Raw genomic sequence first — 23,507 nt, 5'->3', positions numbered from 1 at the left:
TTATGCTTCTGACATTGAATTCTAAGTCCCTAGCTATTCCATCTGGCGGAGCAACACCCTAGCGTTAAGCCTAGGTTGCCCGGAACGTAGAAATGTCCATTACTTCCACACTGGTTGTAAATATACATTACATACGATGGAAAAGCTGTTGTACTTATATTGTAATTTATGCTTCTGGCGTTGACTTCTTAGGCCCTAGCTATTTGATCTGGTGGCGCAACGCCCTAGAGTGAAGCCTAGGTTGCCCGGAACGTTGAAATGACCATTACTTTCACACTGTTTGCAATTATTCCTTTTATACGTTGGATAAGCTGCTGTATTTATATCGTATTTTATGCTTCTGGCGTTGACTTCTAAGGACCTAACTATTCGATCTGGTGGAGCAACGCCCTAGAGTGAAGCCTAGGTTGCTCGGAATGTAGAAATAACCATAACTTTCACATTGGTTGCAATTATACGTTCTTTACGATGGAAAAACTGTTGCATTTATATTGTACTTTATGCTTCTGGCGTTCACTTGTTAGGCCCTAACTATTCGATCTGGTGGAACAGCGCCCTAGGGTGAAGCCTAGGCTGCCCGGAACGTAGAAATGACCATCACTTTCACACGGGTTGCAATTATTCCTGTTATAGGATGGAAAGACTGTTGCATTTTTATTGTATTTTATGCTTCAGGCGTTGACTTCTGAGGCCGTAGCTATTCGAAGTGGTGGAAGAACGCCATAGAGTGAAGCGTAGGTTGCCCGGAACGTAGAAATGTCCATATCTTTCTCACTGTTTGCAATTGTTCATTTTATACGATGGCAAAGCTGTTGTATTTATATTGTATTTTATGCTTCTGGCGTTGACTTCTTAGGCCCTAACAATTCGATCTGGTGGAGCAATTCCTCAGAGTTAAGTCTAGGATGCCCGAAACGCCGAAATGATCATTACTTTCACGCTTGATGCAATTATTCCTGTTATTCGATGAAAAGACCGTTGCATTTATATCGTATTTTATGCTTCTGGCGTCGTCTTCTAAGGCCCTAGCTATTCGATCTAGTGGAGCAACGCCTTAGAGTGAAGCCTAGGCTGCCCGGAACGTAGAAATGACCATTACTTTCACACTGGTTGCAATTATTCGATTTATACGATGGACAAACTGTTGTATTTATATTGTATTTTATGCTTCTGGCGTTCACTTGTTAGTCCCTAACTATTCGATCTGGTGGAACAACGCCCTAGGGTGAAGCCTAGGTTACCCGGAACGTAGAAATGACCACCACTCTCACACGGGTTGCAATTATTCCTGTTATAGGATGGAAAAGCTGTTGTATTTATATCGTATTTTATGCTTCTGGCGTTGACTTCTAAGGCCCTAGCTATTCGATCTAGTGGAGCAACGCCCTAGAGTGAAGCCTATGTTGCCCGGAACGTAGAAATGACCATCACTTTCAAACTGGTTGCAATTAAACCTGTTATACGATGGAAAAACTGTTGTATTTTTATTGCATTTTATGCTTCGGGCGTTGACTTCTAAGGCCCTAACTATTCAATCTGTTGGTGCAACGCCCTTGAGTGAAGCCTAGGTTGCTCGGAATGTAGAAATGACCATTACTTTCACACTGGTTGCAATTACTCGTTTTATACGATGGAAAAAGTGTTGTATTTATATTGTATTTTATGCTTCTGGCGTTCACTTGTTAGGCCCTAACTATTCGATCTTGTGGAACAACGCCCTAGGGTGAAGCCTAGGCTGCCCGGAACGTAGAAATGACCATCACTTTCACACGGGTTGCAATTATTCCTGTTATACGATGGAAAAACTGTTGTATTTTTATTGTATTTTATGCTTCTGGCGTTCACTTCTTAGGCCCTAACTATTCGATCTGGTGGAACAACGCCCTAGGGTGAAGCCTAGGTTGCCCGGAACGTAGGTATGACCATAACCTTCACACAGGTTGCAATTATTCGTTTTATACGGTGTAAAGGCTGTTGTATTTATTTTGTATTTTATTCTTCTGGAGTCGACTTCTTAGGCCCTAGCTATTCGATCTGGTAGAACAACGCCGTAGAGTGAAGCCTAGGTTGCCCGGAACGCAGAAATGACCATTACTTTCACACTGTTTGCAATTATCCCTTTTATACGATCGAAATGCTGCTGTATTTATATCGTATTTTATGCTTCTGGCGTCGTCTTCTAAGGCCCTAGCTATTCGATCTAGTGAAGCAACGCCTTAGAGTGAAGCCTAGGCTGCCCGGAACGTAGAAATGACCATTACTTTCACACTGGTTGCAATTATTCGATTTATACGATGGACAAACTGTTGTATTTATATTGTATTTTATGCTTCTGGCGTTCACTTGTTAGTCCCTAACTATTCGATCTGGTGGAACAACGCCCTAGGGTGAAGCCTAGGTTACCCGGAACGTAGAAATGACCATCACTCTCACACGGGTTGCAATTATTCCTGTTATAGGATGGAAAAGCTGTTGTATTGATATCGTATTTTATGCTTCTGGCGTTGACTTCTAAGGCCCTAGCTACTCGATCTAGTGGAGCAGCGCCCTAGAGTGAAGCCTAGGTTGCTCGGAATGTAGAAATAACCATAACTTTCACACTGGTTGCAATTATTCGTTTTATACGATGGAAGAACTGTTGTATTTATATTGTATTTTATGCTTCTGGCGTTCACTTCTTAGGCCCTAACTATTCGATCTGGTGGAACAACGCCCTAGGGTGAAGCCTAGGTTGCCTGGAACGTAGAAATGACCATAACCTTTACACTGGTAGCAATTATTCGTTTTATACAGTGGAAAAACTGTTCTATTTATTTTGTATTTTATGCTTCTGGCGTTGACTTCAATGGCCCTAACTATTCGATCTAGTGGAGCAACGCCCTAGAGTGAAGCCTAGGTTGCCCGGAACGTAGAAATGACCATCGCTTTCAAACTGGTTGCAATTAATCCTGTTATACGATGGTAAAACTGTTGTAATTTTATTGCATTTTATGCTTCGGGCGTTGACTTCTATGGCCCTAACTATTCAATCTGTTGGAGCAACGACCTAGAGTGAAGCCTAGGTTCCTCGGAATGTAGAAATGTCCATAACTTTCACACTGGTTGCAATTATTAGTTTCATACGATGGAAAAACTGTTGTATTTATATTGTATTTAATGCTTCTGGCGTTGACTTCTTAGGCCCTAACACTTCGATCTGGTGGATCAACGCCCTACAGTGAAGCCTAGGTTGCCCGGAACGTAGGTATGACCATAACCTTCACACAGGTTGCAATTATTCGTTTTATACGGTGTAAAGGCTGTTGTATTTATTTTGTATTTTATTCTTCTGGAGTTGACTTCTTAGGCCCTAGCTATTCGATCTGGTAGAACAACGCCGTAGAGTGAAGCCTAGGTTGCCCGGAACGCAGAAATGACCATTACTTTCACACTGTTTGCAATTATCCCTTTTATACGATCGAAATGCTGCTGTATTTATATCGTATTTTATGCTTCTGGCGTTGACTTCTAAGGACGTAACTATTCGATCTGGTGGAGCAACGACCTAGAGTGAAGCCTAGGTTGCTCGGAATGTAGATATGACCATAACTTTCACACTGGTTGCAATTATTCGTTTTATACGATGGAAAAGCTGTTGTATATATATTGTATTTTATGCTTCTGGCGTTCACTTCTTAGGCCCTACCTATTCGACCTGGTGGAACAACGCCCTAGGCTGAAGCCTAGGTTGCCCGGAACGTAGAAATGACCATAACTTTTACACTGGTAGCAATTATTCGTTTTATACAATGGAAAAACTGTTGTATTTATATTGTATTTTATGCTTCTGGCGTTGACTTCTTAGGCCCAAACTATTCGATCTGGTGGAGCAATGCCTCAGAGTTAAGTCTAGGATGCTCGAAACGCCCAAATGATCATTACTTTCACGCTTGTTGCAATTATTCCTGTTATACGATGAAAAGACCGTTGAATTTTTATTGTATTTTATGCTTCAGGCGTAGGCTTCTAAGGCCGTAGCTATTCGATATGGTGCAGCACCGCCCTAGAGTGAAGCCTAGGTTGCCCGGAACGTAGAAATGACCATCACTTTGAAACTGGTTGCAATTAATCCTGTTATACGATGGAAAAACTGTTGTATTTTTATTGCATTTTATGCTTCGGTCGTTGACTTCTAAGGCCCTAACTATTCAATCTGTCGGTGCAACGCCCTAGAGTGAAGCCTAGGTTGCTCGGAATGCAGATATGACCATTACTTTCACACTGGCTGCAATTATTCGTTTTATACGATGGAAAAACTGTTGTATTTATATTGTATTTTATGCTTCTGGCGTTCACTTGTTAGGCCCTAACTATTCGATCTGGTGGAACAACGCCCTAGGGTGAAGCCTAGGCTGCCCGGAACGTAGAAATGACCATCACTTTCGCGCGGGTTGCAATTATTCCTGTTATAGAATGTAAAGACTGTTGCATTTTTATTGTATTTTATGCTTCAGGCGTTGACTTCTGAGGCCGTAGCTATTCGAAGTGGTGGAAGAACGCCATAGAGTGAAGCGTAGGTTGCCCGGAACGTAGAAATGTCCATATCTTTCTCACTGTTTGCAATTGTTCATTTTATACGATGGCAAAGCTGTTGTATTTATATTGTATTTTATGCTTCTGGCGTTGACTTCTTAGGCCCTAACTATTCGATCTGGTGGAGCAATTCCTCAGAGTTAAGTCTAGGATGCCCGAAACGCCGAAATGATCATTACTTTCACGCTTGATGCAATTATTCCTGTTATACGATGAAAAGACCGTTGTATTTTTATTGTATTTTATGCTTCAGGCGTAGGCTTCTAAGGCCGTAGCTATTCGATATGGTGGAGCACCGCCCTAGATTGAGGCCTAGGTTGCTCGGAACGTAGAAATGACCACTACTTTCACACTGTTTGCAATTATTCATTTTATACGATGGAAAAGCTGTTGTATTTATATCGTATTTTATGCTTCGGGCGTTGACTTCTTAGGCCCTAACATTTCGATCTGGTGGAGCAACGCCCTACAGTGAAGCCTAGGTTGACCGTAACGTAGATATGACCATAACCTTCACACAGGCTGCAATTATTCGTTTTATACGATGGAAAAGCTGTTGTATTTTTATTGCATTTTATGCTTCGGGCGATGACTTCTAAGGCCCTAGCTATTCAATCTGTTGGAGCAACGCCCTAGAGTGAAGCCTAGGTTGCTCGGAATGTAGAAATGACCATAACTTTCACACTGGTTGCAATTATTCGTTTTATACGATGGAAAAACTGTTGTATTTATATTGTATTTTATGCTTCTGGCGTTCACTTCTTAGGCCCTAACTATTAAATCTGGTGCAACAACGCCCTAGGGTGAAGCCTAGGTTGCCCGGAACGTAGAAATGACCATAACTTTTACACTGGTAGCAATTATTCGTTTTATACAATGGAAAAACTGTTGTATTTATATTGTATTTTATGCTTCTGGCGTTGACTTCCTAGGCCCTAACTATTCGATCTGGTGGAGCAATGCCTCAGAGTTAAGCCTAGGATGCCCGAAACGCCGAAATGATCATTACTTTCACGCTTGTTGCAATTATTCCTGTTATACGATGAAAAGACCGTTGTATTTTTATTGTGTTTTATGCCTCAGGCGTAGGCTTCTAAGGCCGTAGCTATTCGATATGGTGGACCACCGCCCTAGAGTGTAGCCTAGGTTGCCCGGAACGTAGAAATGACCATAGCTTTTACACTGGTAGCAATTATTCGTTTTATACGATGGAAAAGCTGTTGTATTTATATTGTATTTTATGCTTCTGGCGTTCACTTCTAAGGCCCCAACTGTTTGATCTGGTGGTGAAACGCCCTAGAGTGAAGCCTAGGTTGCCCGGAACGTAGGTATGACCATAACCTTCACACAGGTTGCAATTATTCGTTTTATACGATGGAAAAGCTGTTGTATTTATATCGTATTTTATGCTTCTGGCGTTGACTTCTTAGGCCCTAACTATTCCATCTGGTGGAATGACGCCCTAGGGTAAAGCCAAGATTGCGCGGAACGTAGAAATGACCATAACTTTCACACTGGTTGCTATCATTCGTTTTATATGATGGAAAAACTGTTGTATTTATATAGTATTTTATGGTTCTGGCATTGACTTCATAGGCCGTAACTATTAGATCTGGTAGAACAACGCCGTAGAGTGAAGCCTAGGTTGCCCGGAACGTAGAAATGACCATTACTTCCACACTGTTTGCAATTATCCCTTTTATACGATGGAAAAGCTGCTGCATTTATATCGTATTTTATGCTTCTGGCGTTGACTTCTAAGGACCTAACTATTCGATCTGGTGGAGCAACGCCCTAGAGTGAAGCCTAGGTTGCTCGGAATGTAGAAATGACCATAACTTTCACACTGGTTGCAATTATTCGTTTTATACGATGGAAAAGCTGTTGTATTTATATTGTATTTTATGCTTCTGGCGTTCACTTCTTAGGCCCTAACTATTCGACCTGGTGAAACAACGCCCTAGGCTGAAGCCTAGGTTGCCCGGAACGTAGAAATGACCATAACTTTTACACTGGTAGCAATTATTCGTTTTATACAATGGAAAGACTGTTGTATTTTTATTGTATTTTATACTTCAGGCGTTGACTTCTAAGGCCCTAGCTATTCGATCTGGTCGAGCAACGCCCTAGAGTGAAGCCTAGGTTGCCGGGAACGTAGAAATGACCATAACTTCCACACTGGTTGCAATTATTCGTTTTATACGATGGAAAAGCTGTTGTAGTTATATCGTATTTTATGCTTCTGGCGTTGACCTCTTAGGCCCTAACTATTCCATCTGGTGGAACAACGCCGTCGGGTGAAGCCTAGGTTGCGCGGAACTTAGAAATGACCTTAACTTTCACACTGGTAGCAATTATTCGTTTTATACGATGGAGAAACTGTTCTATTTATTTTGTATTTTATGCTACGGGTGTTGACTCCTAAGGCCATAACTATTCAATCTGTTGGTGCATCGCCCATGGGTGAAGCCTATGTTGCCCGGAATGTAGAAATGACGTTAACTTTCATACTGGTTCCAATTATTCGTTTTATACGATGGAAAAGCTGTTTTATTTATTTTGTGTTTTATGCTTCTGGCGTTGACTTTTTATGCCCTAACTATTCCCTCTGGCGGATCAACGCCCTAGAGTGAAACCTACGTTGCCCGGAACGTAGAAATGACTATTACTTTCACACTGGTTGCAATTATTCGTTTTATACGATGGAAAAGCTGATCCATTTATTTTGTATTTTATGCTTCGGGCGTTGACTCCTAAGGCCCTAACTATTCGATCTGGTGGAACAACGCCCTAGGGTCAAGCCTAGGTTGCGCGGAACGTAGAAATGACCATAAGTTTCACACTGGTAGCAATTATTCGTTTTATACGATGGAAAAACTGTTTTATTTATTTTGTATTTTATGCTTCTGGTGTTGACTTCTTATACCCTAACTATTCCCTCCGGCGGACCAACGCCCTAGAGTGAAACCTACGTTGCCCGGAACGTAGAAATGACTATTACTTTCACACCGGTTGCAATTATTCGTTTTATACGATGGAAAAGCTGTTCCATTTATTTTGCGTTTTATGCTTCGGGCGTTGACTTCTAAGGCCCTAACTATTCCATCTGGTGGAACAACGCCCTAGGGTGAAGCCTAGGTTGCCTGGAACGTAGAAATGACCATCACTTTCACACGGGTTGCAATTATTCCTGTGATAGGATATAAAGACTGTTGTATTTTTATTGTATTTTATACTTCAGGCGTTGACTTCTAAGGCCCTAGCTATTCGATCTGGTCGAGCAACGCCCTAGTGTGAAGCCTAGGTTGCCCGGAACGTAGAAATGACCATAACTTCCACACTGGTTGCAATTATTCGTTTTATACGATGGAAAAGCTGTTGTATTTATATCGTATTTTGTGCTTCTGGCGTTGACCTCTTAGGCCCTAACTATTCCATCTGGTGGAACAGCGCCGTCGGGTGAAGCCTAGGTTGCGCGGAACGTAGCAATGACCATAACTTTCACACTGGTAGCAATTATTCGTTTTATACGATGGAAAAACTGTTCTATTTATTTTGTATTTTATGCTTCGGGCGTTGATTTCTAAGGCCCTAACTATTCAATCTGTTGGTGCAACGACCAAGGGTGAAGCCTATGTTGCCCGGAAAGTAGAAATGACGTTAACTTTCATACTGGTTGCAATTATTCGTTTTATACGATGGAAAAACTGTTTTATTTATTTTGTATTTTATGCTTTGGGCGTTGACTTCTAAGGCCCTAACTATTCGATCTGGTGGCGCAACGCCCTAGAGTGACGCCTAGGTTGCCCGGAACGTAGAAATGACCATTACTTTCACAATGTTTGCAATTATTCATTTTATACGATGGAAAAGCTTTTGTACTTATATTGTATTTTATTCTTCTGGCGTTGACTTCTTAGGCCCTAATTATTCGATCTGGTGGAACAACGCCCTAGAGTGAAGACTAGGTTGCCCGGAACAAGGAAATGACCATTACTTTCACACTGTTTGCAGTTATTCCTGTTATACGATGGAAAAACTTTTGCATCTTTATTGTATTTTATGCTTCTGGCGTTGACTTCTAAGGCCCTAGCTATTCGATTTGGTGGAGCAACGCCCGAGAGTGGGGCCTAGGTTGCCCGGTACATAGAAATGACCATTACTTTCACACTGTTTGCAAATATACATTATATACGATGGAAAATCTGTCGTATTTATGTCGTATTTTACGCTTCTGGCGTTGACTTCTTAGGCCCTATCCATTTGATCTGGTGGAGCACCGCCCTAGAGTGAAGCCTAGGTTGTCCGGAACGTAGAAAAGACCATTATCTTCACACTGGTTGCAATTATTCGTTTTATACGATGGAAAAACTGTTCTATTTATTTTGTATTTTATGCTTCGGGCGTTGACTTCTAAGGCCCTAACTATTCAATCTGTTGGTGCAACGCCCAAGGGTGAAGCCTATGTTTCCCTGAAAGTAGAAATGACGTTAACTTTCATACTGGTTGCAATTATTCGTTTTATACGATGGAAAAACTGTTTTAGTTGTTTTGTATTTTGTGCTTCGGGCGTTGACTTCTAAGGCCCTAACTATTCGATCTGGTGGCGCAACGCCCTAGAGTGAACCCTAGGTTGCCCGGAACGTAGAAATGACCATAACTTTCACACCGGTTGCTATCATTCGTTTTATACGATGGAAAAACTGTTATATTTATATTGTATTTTATACTTCAGGCGTTGACTTCTAAGGCCCTAGCTATTCGATCTGGTCGAGCAACGCCCTAGAGTGAAGCCTAGGTTGCCCGGAACGTAGAAATGACCATAACTTCCACACTGGTTGCAATTATTCGTTTTATACAATGGAAAAACTGTTCTATTTATTTTGTATTTTATGCTACGGGTGTTGACTCCTAAGGCCATAACTATTCAATCTGTTGGTGCATCGCCCATGGGTGAAGCCTTTATTGCCCGGAATGTAGAAATGACGTTAACTTTCATACTGGTTCCAATTATTCGTTTTATACGATGGAAAAGCTGTTTTATTTATTTTGTGTTTTATGCTTCTGGCGTTGACTTCTTATGCCCTAACTATTCCCTCTGGCGGATCAACGCCCTAGAGTGAAACCTACGTTGCCCGGAACGCAGAAATGACTATTACTTTCACACTGGTTGCAATTATTCGTTTTATACGATGGAAAAGCTGATCCATTTATTTTGTATTTTATGCTTCGGGCGTTGACTCCTAAGGCCCTAACTATTCGATCTGGTGGAACAACGCCCTAGGGTCAAGCCTAGGGTGCGCGGAACGTAGAAATGACCATAAGTTTCACACTGGTAGCAATTATTCGTTTTATACGATGGAAAAACTGTTTTATTTATTTTGTATTTTATGCTTCTGGCGTTGACTTCTTATGCCCTAACTATTCCCTCCGGCGGATCAACGCCCTAGAGTGAAACCTACGTTGCCCGGAACGTAGAAATGACTATTACTTTCACACCGGTTGCAATTATTCGTTTTATACGATGGAAAAGCTGTTCCATTTATTTTGCGTTTTATGCTTCGGGCGTTGACTTCTAAGGCCCTAACTATTCCATCTGGTGGAACAACGCCCTAGGGTGAAGCCTAGGTTGCCTGGAACGTAGAAATCACCATCACTTTCACACGGGTTGCAATTATTCCTGTTATAGGATGGAAAGACTGTTGTATTTTTATTGTATTTTATACTTCAGGCGTTGACTTCTAAGGCCCTAGCTATTCGATCTGGTCGAGCAACGCCCTAGAGTGAAGCCTAGGTTGCCCGGAACGTAGAAATGACCATAACTTCCACACTGGTTGCAATTATTCGTTTTATACGATGGAAAAGCTGTTGTATTTATATCGTATTTTGTGCTTCTGGCGTTGACCTCTTAGGCCCTAACTATTCCATCTGGTGGAACAACGCCGTCGGGTGAAGCCTAGGTAGCGCGGAACGTAGCAATGACCATAACTTTCACACTGGTAGCAATTATTCGTTTTATACGATGGAAAAACTGTTCTATTTATTTTGTATTTTATGCTTCGGGCGTTGATTTCTAAGGCCCTAACTATTCAATCTGTTGGTGCAACGACCAATGGTGAAGCCTATGTTGCCCGGAAAGTAGAAATGACGTTAACTTTCATACTGGTTGCAATTATTCGTTTTATACGATGGAAAAACTGTTTTATTTATTTTGTATTTTATGCTTCGGGCGTTGACTTCTAAGGCCCTAACTACTCGATCTGGTGGCGCAACGCCCTAGAGTGACGCCTAGGTTGCCCGGAACGTAGAAATGACCATTACTTTCACAATGTTTGCAATTATTCATTTTATACGATGGAAAAGCTTTTGTACTTATATTGTATTTTATTCTTCTGGCGTTGACTTCTTAGGCCCTAATTATTCGATCTGGTGGAACAACGCCCTAGAGTGAAGACTAGGTTGCCCGGAACAAGGAAATGACCATTACTTTCACACTGTTTGCAGTTATTCCTGTTATACGATGGAAAAACTTTTGCATCTTTATTGTATTTTATGCTTCTGGCGTTGACTTCTAAGGCCCTAGCTATTCGATTTGGTGGAGCAACGCCCGAGACAGGGGCCTAGGTTGCCCGGTACATAGAAATGACCATTACTTTCACACTGTTTGCAAATATACATTATATACGATGGAAAATCTGTTGTATTTATGTCGTATTTTACGCTTCTGGCGTTGACTTCTTTGGCCCTATCCATTTGGTCTGGTGGAGCACCGCCCTAGAGTGAAGCCTAGGTTGTCCGGAACGTAGAAAAGACCATTACCTTCACACTGGTTGCAATTATTCGTTTTATACGATGGAAAAACTGTTCTATTTATTTTGTATTTTATGCTTCGGGCGTTGACTTCTAAGGCCCTAACTATTCAATCTGTTGGTGCAACGCCCAAGGGTGAAGCCTATGTTTCCCGGAAAGTAGAAATGACGTTAACTTTCATACTGGTTGCAATTATTCGTTTTATACGATGGAAAAACTGTTTTAGTTGTTTTGTATTTTGTGCTTCGGGCGTTGACTTCTAAGGCCCTAACTATTCGATCTCGTGGCGCAACGCCCTAGAGTGAACCCTAGGTTTCCCGGAACGTAGAAATGACCATAACTTTCACACCGGTTGCTATCATTCGTTTTATACGATGGAAAAACTGTTATATTTATATTGTATTTTATGCTTCTGGCATTGACTTCTTAGGCCCTAACTGTTCGATCTGGTGGAACAACGTCCTAGGGTGAAGCCTAGGATGCCCGGAAAGTAGAAATGACCATAACTTTCACACTGGTTGCAATTATTCGTTTTATACGATGGAAAAGCTGTTGCATCTTTATTGTATTTTATTCATCTGGGGTTGACTTCTAAGGCCGTAGCTATTAGATGTGGTGGAGCAACCCCCGAGAGTGCGGCCTAGGTTGCCCGGTACATAGAAATGACCATTACTTTCACACTGTTTGCAAATATACATTATATACGATGGAAAATCTGTTGTATTTATGTTGTATTTTATGCTCCTGGCGTTGACTTCTTAGGCCCTAACTATTTGATCTGGTGGAGCACCGCCCTAGGGTGAAGCCTAGGTTGCCCGGAACGTAGAAAAGACCATTACCTTCACACTGGTTGCAATTATTCGTTTTATACGATGGAAAAACTGTTATATTTATATTGTATTATATGCTTCTGGCATTGACTTCTTAGGCCCTAACTGTTCGATCTGGTGGAACAACGTCCTAGGGTGAAGCCTAGGATGCCCGGAAAGTAGAAATGACCATAACCTTCACACTGGTTGCAATTATTCGTTTTATACGATGGAAAAGCTGTTGCACCTTTATTGTATTTTATTCATCTGGGGTTGACTTCTAAGGCCGTAGCTATTAGATGTGGTGGAGCAACGCACGAGAGTGGGGCCTAGGTTGCCCGGTACATAGAAATGACCATTACTTTCACACTGTTTGCAAATATACATTATATACGATGGAAAATCTGTTGTATTTATGTTGTATTTCATGCTTCTGGGGTTGACTTCTAAGGCCGTAGCTATTAGATGTGGTGGAGCAACGCCCTAGAGTGACGCCTAGGTTGCCCGGAACGTAGAAATGACTATTACTTTCACACTGGTTGCAATTATTCGTTTTATACGATGGAATAGCTGTTCCATTTATTTTGTATTTTATGCTTCGGGCGTTGACTCCTAAGGCCCTAACTATTCGATCTGGTGGAACAACGCCCTAGGGTCAAGCCTAGGTTGCGCGGAACGTAGAAATGACCATAAGTTTCACACTGGTAGCAATTATTCGTTTTATACGATGGAAAAACTGTTGTATTTATTTTGTATTTTATGGTTCTGGCGTTGACTTCTTATGCCCTAACTATTCCCTCTGGCGGATCAACGCCCTAGAGTGAAACCTACGTTGCCCGGAACGTAGAAATGACTATTACTTTCACACTGGTTGCAATTATTCGTTTTATACGATGGAAAAGCTGTTCCGTTTATTTTGCGTTTTATGCTTCGGGCGTTGACTTCTAAGGCCCTAACTATTCCATCTGGTGGAACAACGCCCTAGGGTGAAGCCTAGGTTGCCTGGAACGTAGAAATCACCATCACTTTCACACGGGTTGCAATTATTCCTGTTATAGGATGGAAAGACTGTTGTATTTTTATTGTATTTTATACTTCAGGCGTTGACTTCTAAGGCCCTAGCTATTCGATCTGGTCGAGCAACGCCCTAGAGTGAAGCCTAGGTTGCCCGGAACGTAGAAATGACCATAACTTCCACACTGGTTGCAATTATTCGTTTTATACGATGGAAAAGCTGTTGTATTTATATCGTATTTTGTGCTTCTGGCGTTGACCTCTTAGGCCCTAACTATTCCATCTGGTGGAACAACGCCGTCGGGTGAAGCCTAGGTAGCGCGGAACGTAGCAATGACCATAACTTTCACACTGGTAGCAATTATTCGTTTTATACGATGGAAAAACTGTTCTATTTATTTTGTATTTTATGCTTCGGGCGTTGATTTCTAAGGCCCTAACTATTCAATCTGTTGGTGCAACGACCAATGGTGAAGCCTATGTTGCCCGGAAAGTAGAAATGACGTTAACTTTCATACTGGTTGCAATTATTCGTTTTATACGATGGAAAAACTGTTTTATTTATTTTGTATTTTATGCTTTGGGCGTTCACTTCTAAGGCCCTAACTATTCGATCTGGTGGCGCAACGCCCTAGAGTGACGCCTAGGTTGCCCGGAACGTAGAAATGACCATTACTTTCACAATGTTTGCAATTATTCATTTTATACGATGGAAAAGCTTTTGTACTTATATTGTATTTTATTCTTCTGGCGTTGACTTCTTAGGCCCTAATTGTTCGATCTGGTGGAACAACGCCCTAGAGTGAAGACTAGGTTGCCCGGAACAAGGAAATGACCATTACTTTCACACTGTTTGCAGTTATTCCTGTTATACGATGGAAAAACTTTTGCATCTTTATTGTATTTTATGCTTCTGGCGTTGACTTCTAAGGCCCTAGCTATTCGATTTGGTGGAGCAACGCCCGAGAGAGGGGCCTAGGTTGCCCGGTACATAGAAATGACCATTACTTTCACACTGTTTGCAAATATACATTATATACGATGTAAAATCTGTTGTATTTATGTCGTATTTTACGCTTCTGGCGTTGACTTCTTAGGCCCTATCCATTTGGTCTGGTGGAGCACCGCCCTAGAGTGAAGCCTAGGTTGTCCGGAACGTAGAAAAGACCATTACCTTCACACTGGTTGCAATTATTCGTTTTATACGATGGAAAAACTGTTCTATTTATTTTGTATTTTATGCTTCGGGCGTTGACTTCTAAGGCCCTAACTATTCAATCTGTTGGTGCAACGCCCAAGGGTGAAGCCTATGTTTCCCGGAAAGTAGAAATGACGTTAACTTTCATACTGGTTGCAATTATTCGTTTTATACGATGGAAAAACTGTTTTAGTTGTTTTGTATTTTGTGCTTCGGGCGTTGACTTCTAAGGCCCTAACTATTCGATCTCGTGGCGCAACGCCCTAGAGTGAACACTAGGTTTCCCGGAACGTAGAAATGACCATAACTTTCACACCGGTTGCTATCATTCGTTTTATACGATGGAAAAACTGTTATATTTATATTGTATTTTATGCTTCTGGCATTGACTTCTTAGGCCCTAACTGTTCGATCTGGTGGAACAACGTCCTAGGGTGAAGCCTAGGATGCCCGGAAAGTAGAAATGACCATAACTTTCACACTGGTTGCAATTATTCGTTTTATACGATGGAAAAGCTGTTGCATCTTTATTGTATTTTATTCATCTGGGGTTGACTTCTAAGGCCGTAGCTATTAGATGTGGTGGAGCAACGCCCGAGAGTGCGGCCTAGGTTGCCCGGTACATAGAAATGACCATTACTTTCACACTGTTTGCAAATATACATTATATACGATGGAAAATCTGTTGTATTTATGTTGTATTTTATGCTCCTGGCGTTGACTTCTTAGGCCCTAACTATTTGATCTGGTGGAGCACCGCCCTAGGGTGAAGCCTAGGTTGCCCGGAACGTAGAAAAGACCATTACCTTCACACTGGTTGCAATTATTCGTTTTATACGATGGAAAAACTGTTTTATTTATTTTGTATTTTATGCTTCGGGCGATGACTTCTAAGGCCCTAACTATTCAATCTGTTGGTGCAACGCCCAAGGGTGAAGCCTATGTTTCCCGGAAAGTAGAAATAACGTTAACTTTCATACTGGTTGCAATTATTCGCTTTATACGATGGAAAAACTGTTTTAGTTGTTTGGTATTTTGTGCTTCGGGCGTTGACTTCTAAGGCCCTAACTATTCGATCTGGTGGCGCAACGCCCTAGAGTGAACCCTAGGTTGCCCGGAACGTAGAAATGACCATAACTTTCACACCGGTTGCTATCATTCGTTTTATACGATGGAAAAACTGTTATATTTATATTGTATTATATGCTTCTGGCATTGACTTCTTAGGCCCTAACTGTTCGATCTGGTGGAACAACGTCCTAGGGTGAAGCCTAGGATGCCCGGAAAGTAGAAATGACCATAACCTTCACACTGGTTGCAATTATTCGTTTTATACGATGGAAAAGCTGTTGCACCTTTATTGTATTTTATTCATCTGGGGTTGACTTCTAAGGCCGTAGCTATTAGATGTGGTGGAGCAACGCACGAGAGTGGGGCCTAGGTTGCCCGGTACATAGAAATGACCATTACTTTCACACTGTTTGCAAATATACATTATATACGATGGAAAATCTGTTGTATTTATGTTGTATTTCATGCTTCTGGGGTTGACTTCTAAGGCCGTAGCTATTAGATGTGGTGGAGCAACGCCCTAGAGTGACGCCTAGGTTGCCCGGAACGTAGAAATGACTATTACTTTCACACTGGTTGCAATTATTCGTTTTATACGATGGAATAGCTGTTCCATTTATTTTGTATTTTATGCTTCGGGCGTTGACTCCTAAGGCCCTAACTATTCGATCTGGTGGAACAACGCCCTAGGGTCAAGCCTAGGTTGCGCGGAACGTAGAAATGACCATAAGTTTCACACTGGTAGCAATTATTCGTTTTATACGATGGAAAAACTGTTTTATTTATTTTGTATTTTATGGTTCTGGCGTTGACTTCTTATGCCCTAACTATTCCCTCTGGCGGATCAACGCCCTAGAGTGAAACCTACGTTGCCCGGAACGTAGAAATGACTATTACTTTCACACTGGTTGCAATTATTCGTTTTATACGATGGAAAAGCTGTTCCATTTATTTTGTATTTTATGCTTCGGGCGTTGACTTCTAAGGCCCTAACTATTCCATCTGGTGGAACAACGCCCTAAGGTGAAGCCTAGGTTGCCTGGAACGTAGAAATGACCATTACTTTCACACTGTTTGCAGTTATTCCTGTTATACGATGGAAAGACTTTTGCATCTTTATTGTATTTTATGCTTCTGGCGTTGACTTCTAAGGCCCAAGCTATTCGATTTGTTCGGAGCAACGCCCGAGAGTGAAGCCTGGGTTGCCCGGAACGTAGAAATGACCATTGCATTCACACTGGTTGCAATTATTCGTCTTATACGGTGGAAAAGCTGTTGTATTTATATCGTATTTTATGCTTCTCGCGTTGACTTCTTAGGCCCTAACTATTCCGTCTGGTGGAACAACGCCCTTGGGTGAAGCCTAGGTAGCGCGGAACGTAGCAATGACCATAAGTTTCACACTGGTAGCAATTATTCGTTTTACACGATGGAAAAACTGTTCTATTTATTTTGTATTTTATGCTTCGGGCGTTTACTTCTAAGGCCCTAACTATTCAATCTGTTGGTGCAACGCCCAAGGGTGAAGCCTATGTTTCCCGGAAAGTAGAAATAACGTTAACTTTCATACTGGTTGCAATTATTCGCTTTATACGATGGAAAAACTGTTTTAGTTGTTTGGTATTTTGTGCTTCGGGCGTTGACTTCTAAGGCCCTAACTATTCGATCTGGTTGCGCAACGCCCTAGAGTGAACCCTAGGTTGCCCGGAACGTAGAAATGACCATAACTTTCACACCGGTTGCTATCATTCGTTTTATACGATGGAAAAACTGTTATATTTATATTGTATTATATGCTTCTGGCATTGACTTCTTAGGCCCTATCTGTTCGATCTGGTGGAACAACGTCCTAGGGTGAAGCCTAGGATGCCCGGAAAGTAGAAATGACCATAACCTTCACACTGGTTGCAATTATTCGTTTTATACGATGGAAAGGCTGTTGCACCTTTATTGTATTTTATTCATCTGGGGTTGACTTCCAAGGCCGTAGCTATTAGATGCGGTGGAGCAACGCACGAGAGTGGGGCCTAGGTTGCCCGGTACATAGAAATGACCATTACTTTCACACTGTTTGCAAATATACATTATATACGATGGAAAATCTGTTGTATTTATGTTGTATTTCATGCTTCTGGGGTTGACTTCTAAGGCCGTAGCTATTAGATGTGGTGGAGCAACGCCCTAGAGTGACGCCTAGGTTGCCCGGAACGTAGAAATGACCATTACATTCACACTGGTTGCAATTATTCGTCTTATACGATGGAAAAGCTGTTGTATTTATATCGTGTTTTATGCTTCTGGCGTTGACTTCTTAGGCCCTAACTATTCCATTTGGTGGAACAACGCGCTTGGGTGAAGCCAAGGTAGCGGGGAACGTAGAAATGTCCATAACTTCACACTGGTAGCAATTATTCGTTTTATACGATTCAAAAACTGTTTTATTTATTTTGTATTTTATGATTCTGGCGTTGACTTCTAGGGCCCTAACTATTCGATCTGGTGGAGCAACGCCCTAGAGTGAAGCCTTGGTTGCCCGGAACGGAGAAATGACCATAACTTTCACACCGGTAGCAATTATTCGTTTTATACGATGGTAAAACTGTTCTGTTTATTTTGTATTTTATGCTTCGGGCGTTGACTTCTAAGGCCCTAACTATTCAATCTGTTGGTGCAACGCCCTAGGGTGAAGCCTAGGTTGCCCGGAAAGTAGAAACGATGTTAACTTTCATACTGGTTGCAATTATTCGTTTTATACGATGGAAAAACTGTTTTAGTTATTTTGTATTTTGTGCTTCGGGCGTTGACTTCTAAGGCCCTAACTAGTCGATCTGGTGGCGCAACGCCCTAGAGTGACGCCTGGGTTGCCCGGAACGTAGAAATGACCATAACTTTCACACTGGTAGCAATTATTCGTTTTATACGATTGAAAAACTGTTTTATTTATATTGTATTTTATGCTTCTGGCGTTGACTTCTAGGGCCCTAACTATTCGATCTGGTGGAGCAACGCCCTAGAGTGAAGCCTAGGTTGCCCGGAACGGAGAAATGGCCATAACTTTCACCCCGGTAGCAATTATTCGTTTTATACGATGGTAAAACTGTTCTGTTTATTTTGTATTTTATGCTTCGGGCGTTGACTTCTAAGGCCCTAACTATTCAATCTGTTGGTGAACCCCTAGGGTGAAGCCTAGGTTGCCCGGAAAGTAGAAATGATGTTAACTTTCATACTGGTTGCAATTATTCGTTTTATACGATGGAAAAACTGTTGTATTTATATTGTATTTTAGGCTTCGGGCATGGACCTCTAAGGCCCTAACTACTCAATCTGTTTTAGCAACGCCCTAGGGTGAAGCCTAGGTTGCCCGGAAAGTAGAAATGACCATAACTTTAATCCTGGTTGCAATTATTCGTTTTATATGATGGAAAAACTGTTTTATTTATTTTGTATTTTATGCTTCTGGCGTTGACTTCTTATGCCCTAACTATTCCCTCTGGCGGATCAACGCCCTAGAGTGAAACCTACGTTGCCCGGAACGTAGAAATGACTATTACTTTCACACTGGTTGCAATTATTCGTTTTATACGATGGAAAAGCTGTTCCATTTATTTTGTATTTTATGCTTCGGGCGTTGACTTCTAAGGCCCTAACTATTCCATCTGGTGGAACAACGCCCTAAGGTGAAGCCTAGGTTGCCTGGAACGTAGAAATGACCATTACTTTCACACTGTTTGCAGTTATTCCTGTTATACGATGGAAAGACTTTTGCATCTTTATTGTATTTTATGCTTCTGGCGTTGACTTCTAAGGCCCAAGCTATTCGATTTGTTCGGAGCAACGCCCGAGAGTGAAGCCTGGGTTGCCCGGAACGTAGAAATGACCATTGCATTCACACTGGTTGCAATTATTCGTCTTATACGGTGGAAAAGCTGTTGTATTTATATCGTATTTTATGCTTCTCGCGTTGACTTCTTAGGCCCTAACTATTCCGTCTGGTGGAACAACGCCCTTGGGTGAAGCCTAGGTAGCGCGGAACGTAGCAATGACCATAACTTTCACACTGGTAGCAATTATTCGTTTTACACGATGGAAAAACTGTTCTATTTATTTTGTATTTTATGCTTCGGGCGTTTACTTCTAAGGCCCTAACTGTTTGTTCTGGTGGAGCAACGACCTAGAGTGAAGCCTAGGTTGCCCGGAACGCAGAAATGACCATAACTTTCACACTGGTTGCAATTATTCCTGTTCTACGATGGACAAACTCTTGTATTTATATCGTATTTTATGCTTCTGGCGTTGACTTCTAAGGACCTAACTATTCGATCTGGTGGAGCAACGCTCTAGAGTGAAGTCTAGGTTGTTCGGAATGTAGGAATGACCATAAATTTCACACTGGTTGCAATTATTCATTTTATACGATGGAAAAACTGTTGCATCTTTATCGTATTTTATGCTTCTGGTGTAGACTTCTAAGGCCCTAACTATTCGATCTGGTGGAGCAACATCCTAGAGTGAAACCTAGGTTACCCGGAACGTAGAAATGACCAGTACTTTCATACTGTTTGCAGTTATTCCTGTTATACGATATAAAAACTGTTGCATCTTTATTCTATTTTATGCTTCTGGCGTTGACTTCTTAGGCCCTAACTATTCCATCTGGTGGAAAAACGCCCTGGGGTGAAGCCTAGGTTGCCCGGAAAGTAGAAATGACCATAACTTTCACACTGGTAGCAATTATTCGTTTTATACGATGGAAAAACTGTTCTATTTATTTTGTATTTTATGCTTCGGGCGTTGGCTTCTAAGGACCTAACTATTCGATCTGGTGGAGCAACGCCCTAGAGTGAAGCCTAGGTTGCCCGGTACGTAGAAATGACCATCACTTTCAAACTGGTTGCAATTATTCCTGTTATAGGATGTAAAAACTGTTGTATTTTTATTGCATTTTATGCGTCGGGCATTGACTTCTGAGGCCCTAGCTATTCCACCGGTTGGAGCAACGCCCTAGGGTGAAGCCTAGGTCGCCCGGAAAGTAGAAATGACCATAACTTTCACACTGGTTGCTATTATTCGTTTTATACGATAGAATAACTGTTATATTTATATTGTATTTTATGCTTCGGGCATTAACTTCTAGGGCCCTAACTATTCAATCTGTTGGAGCAACGGCCTAGGGTGAATCCTAGGTTGCCCGGAAAGAAGAAATGACCATAACTTTCATACTGGTTGCAATTATTTGTTTTATAGAGTGAAAAAACTGTTGTATTTATATTGTATTTTATGCTTCTGGCGTTCACTTCTTAGGCCCTAACTATTCGATCTGGTGGAACAACGCCCTAGGGTGGAGCCTAGGTTGCCCGGAACGTAGAAATGACCATAACTTTCACACGGGTAGCAATTATTCGTTTTATACAATGGAAAAACTGTTCCATTTATTTTGTATTTTATGCTTCGGGCGTTTACTTCTAAGGCCCTAACTGTTTGTTCTGGTGGAGCAACGACCTAGAGTGAAGCCTAGGTTGCCCGGAACGTAGAAATGACCATAACTTTCACACTGGTTGCAATTATTCCTGTTCTTCGATGGACAAACAGTTGTATTTATATCGTATTTTATGCTTCTGGCGTTGACTTCTTAGGCCCTAGCTATTCGATCTGGTGGAGCGACACCCTAGAGTGAAGCCTAGGTTGCCGGAACGAAGAAATGACCATAACTTTCACACTGGTTGCAATTATTCGTTTTATACGATTGAAAAGCTGTTGTATTTATTTTGTATTTTATGCTTCTGGCGTTGACTTCTTAGGCCCTAACTATTCGATCTGGAGGCGCAATGCCCCAGAGTTAAGTCTAGGATGCCCGAAACGTAGAAATGACCATTACTTTCACACTGGTTGCAATTATTCCTGTTATACGATGGAAAAACTGTTGCATTATAATTGTATTTTATGCTTTTAGCGATGAATTCTAAGTCACTAGCAATTCGATCTGGTGGAGCAACGCCATAGAGTGACGCCTAGGTTGCTCGGAACCTAGAAATGACCACTACTTTCACACTGGTTGCAATTATCCGTTTTATACGATGGAAAAGCTGCTGTATTTATACCGTGTTTTATGCTTCTGGCGTTGACTTCTAAGACCGTAGCTATTCGATGTGGTGGAGCAACGCCCCAGAGTGACGCCTAGGTTGCCCGGAACGTAGAAATGACCATTACTTTCACAATGTTTGCAATTATTCATTTCATACGATGAAAAAACTGTTGTACTTATATTGTATTTTATTCTTATGGCGTTGAATTGTTAGGCCCTAACTATTCCCTCTGGTGGATCAACGCCGTAGAGTGAAACCTACGTTGCGCGGAACGTAGAAATGACCATTACTTTCACACTGGTTGCAATAATTCGTTTTATACGATGGAAAAGCTGTTGTATTTATATCGTATTTTATGCTTCTGGCGTTGACTTCTTAGGACCTAACCATTCGATCTGGTGGAGCAACGCCCTAGAGTGAAGCCTAGGTTGCCCGGAACGTGGAAATGACCATAACTTTCATACTGGTTTCAATTATTTGTTTTATGGAGTGAAAAAACTGTTGTATTTATATTGTATTTTATGCTTCTGGCGTTCACTTTTTAGGCCCTAACTATTCGATCTGGTGGAACAACGACCTAGGGTGAAGCCTTGGTTGCCCGGAACGTAGAAATGACCATAACATTCACACTGGTAGCAATTATTCGTTTTATACAATGGAAAAGCTATTCTATTTATTTTGCATTTTATGTTTCGGGCGTTGACTTCTAACGCCCTAACTGATTGATCTGGTGGAGCAACGCCCTAGAGTGAAGCCTAGATTGCCAGGAACGTTGGAATGACCATAACCTAGACAACTGGTTGCTATTATTCGTTTTATACTATTGAAAAACTGGTATATTTATATTGTATTTTATTCTTATGGCGTTGACTTCATAGGCCCTAACTAGACGATCTGGTGGAGCAACGCCCTAGAGTGAAACCTAGGTTACCCGGAACGTAGAAATGACCATAACTTTCACACTGGCTGCAATTATTCGTTTTATACGATGCAAAATCTGTTACATCTTTATTGTATTTTATTCTTCTGGCGTTGACTTCTAAGGCCGTAGCTATTAGATGTGGTGGAGCAACACCCTAGAGTGACGCCTAGGTTGCCCGGAACGTAGAAATGACCATATCTTTCACACTGTTTGCAATTATTCATTTTATATGATGGAAAAACTGTTGTATTTATATTGTATTTTATGCTTCTGGCAGTGACTTCTCAGGCCCTAACTATTCGATCTGGAGGCGCAATGTCCCAGAGTTAAGTCTAGGATGCCCGAAACGCCGAAATGATCACTACTTTCACGCTTATTGCAATTATTCCTGTAATACGATGAAAAGACTGTTGTATTTTTATTGTATCTCATGCTCATGGTGTTGACTTCTATGGCCCTAACTATTCGATCTGGTGGAGCAACACCCTAGAGTGAAGCCTAGGTTGCCGGAACGTCGAAATGACCAGAACTCTCACAGTGGTTGCAATTATTCGTTTTATACCATGGAAAATCTGTTGTATTTATATCGTATTTTATGCTTCTGGCGTTGACTTCTTAGGCCCTAAGTATTCGACCTGGTGGAGCAACGCCCTAGAGTGACGCCTAGGTTGACCGGAACGTAGAAATGACCATTACTTTCACAATGTCTGCAATTATTCATTTTATACGATGAAAAAACTGTTGTACTTATATTGTATTTTATCCTTCTGGCGTTAAATTCTAAGTCCCTAGCTATTCGATCTGGTGGAGCAACGCCCTAGAGTGATACATAGGTTACCCGGAACGTAGAAATGACCAGTACTTTCACACTGGTTGCAGTTATTCGTTTTATACAATGGAAAAACTGTTCTATTTATTTTGCATTTTATGCTTCGGGCGTTGACTTCCAAGGCCCTAGCTATTCGATCTGGTGGAACAACGCCGTAGAGTGAAGCCTAGGTTGCCCGGAACGTAGAAATGACCATTAC

Source organism: Calliopsis andreniformis, unplaced genomic scaffold (genome assembly GCF_051401765.1).
Source record: "Calliopsis andreniformis isolate RMS-2024a unplaced genomic scaffold, iyCalAndr_principal scaffold0002, whole genome shotgun sequence".
In the NCBI taxonomy this organism is placed as follows: domain Eukaryota; kingdom Metazoa; phylum Arthropoda; class Insecta; order Hymenoptera; family Andrenidae; genus Calliopsis; species Calliopsis andreniformis.
Note: the sequence above shows the minus strand (reverse complement) of the source record.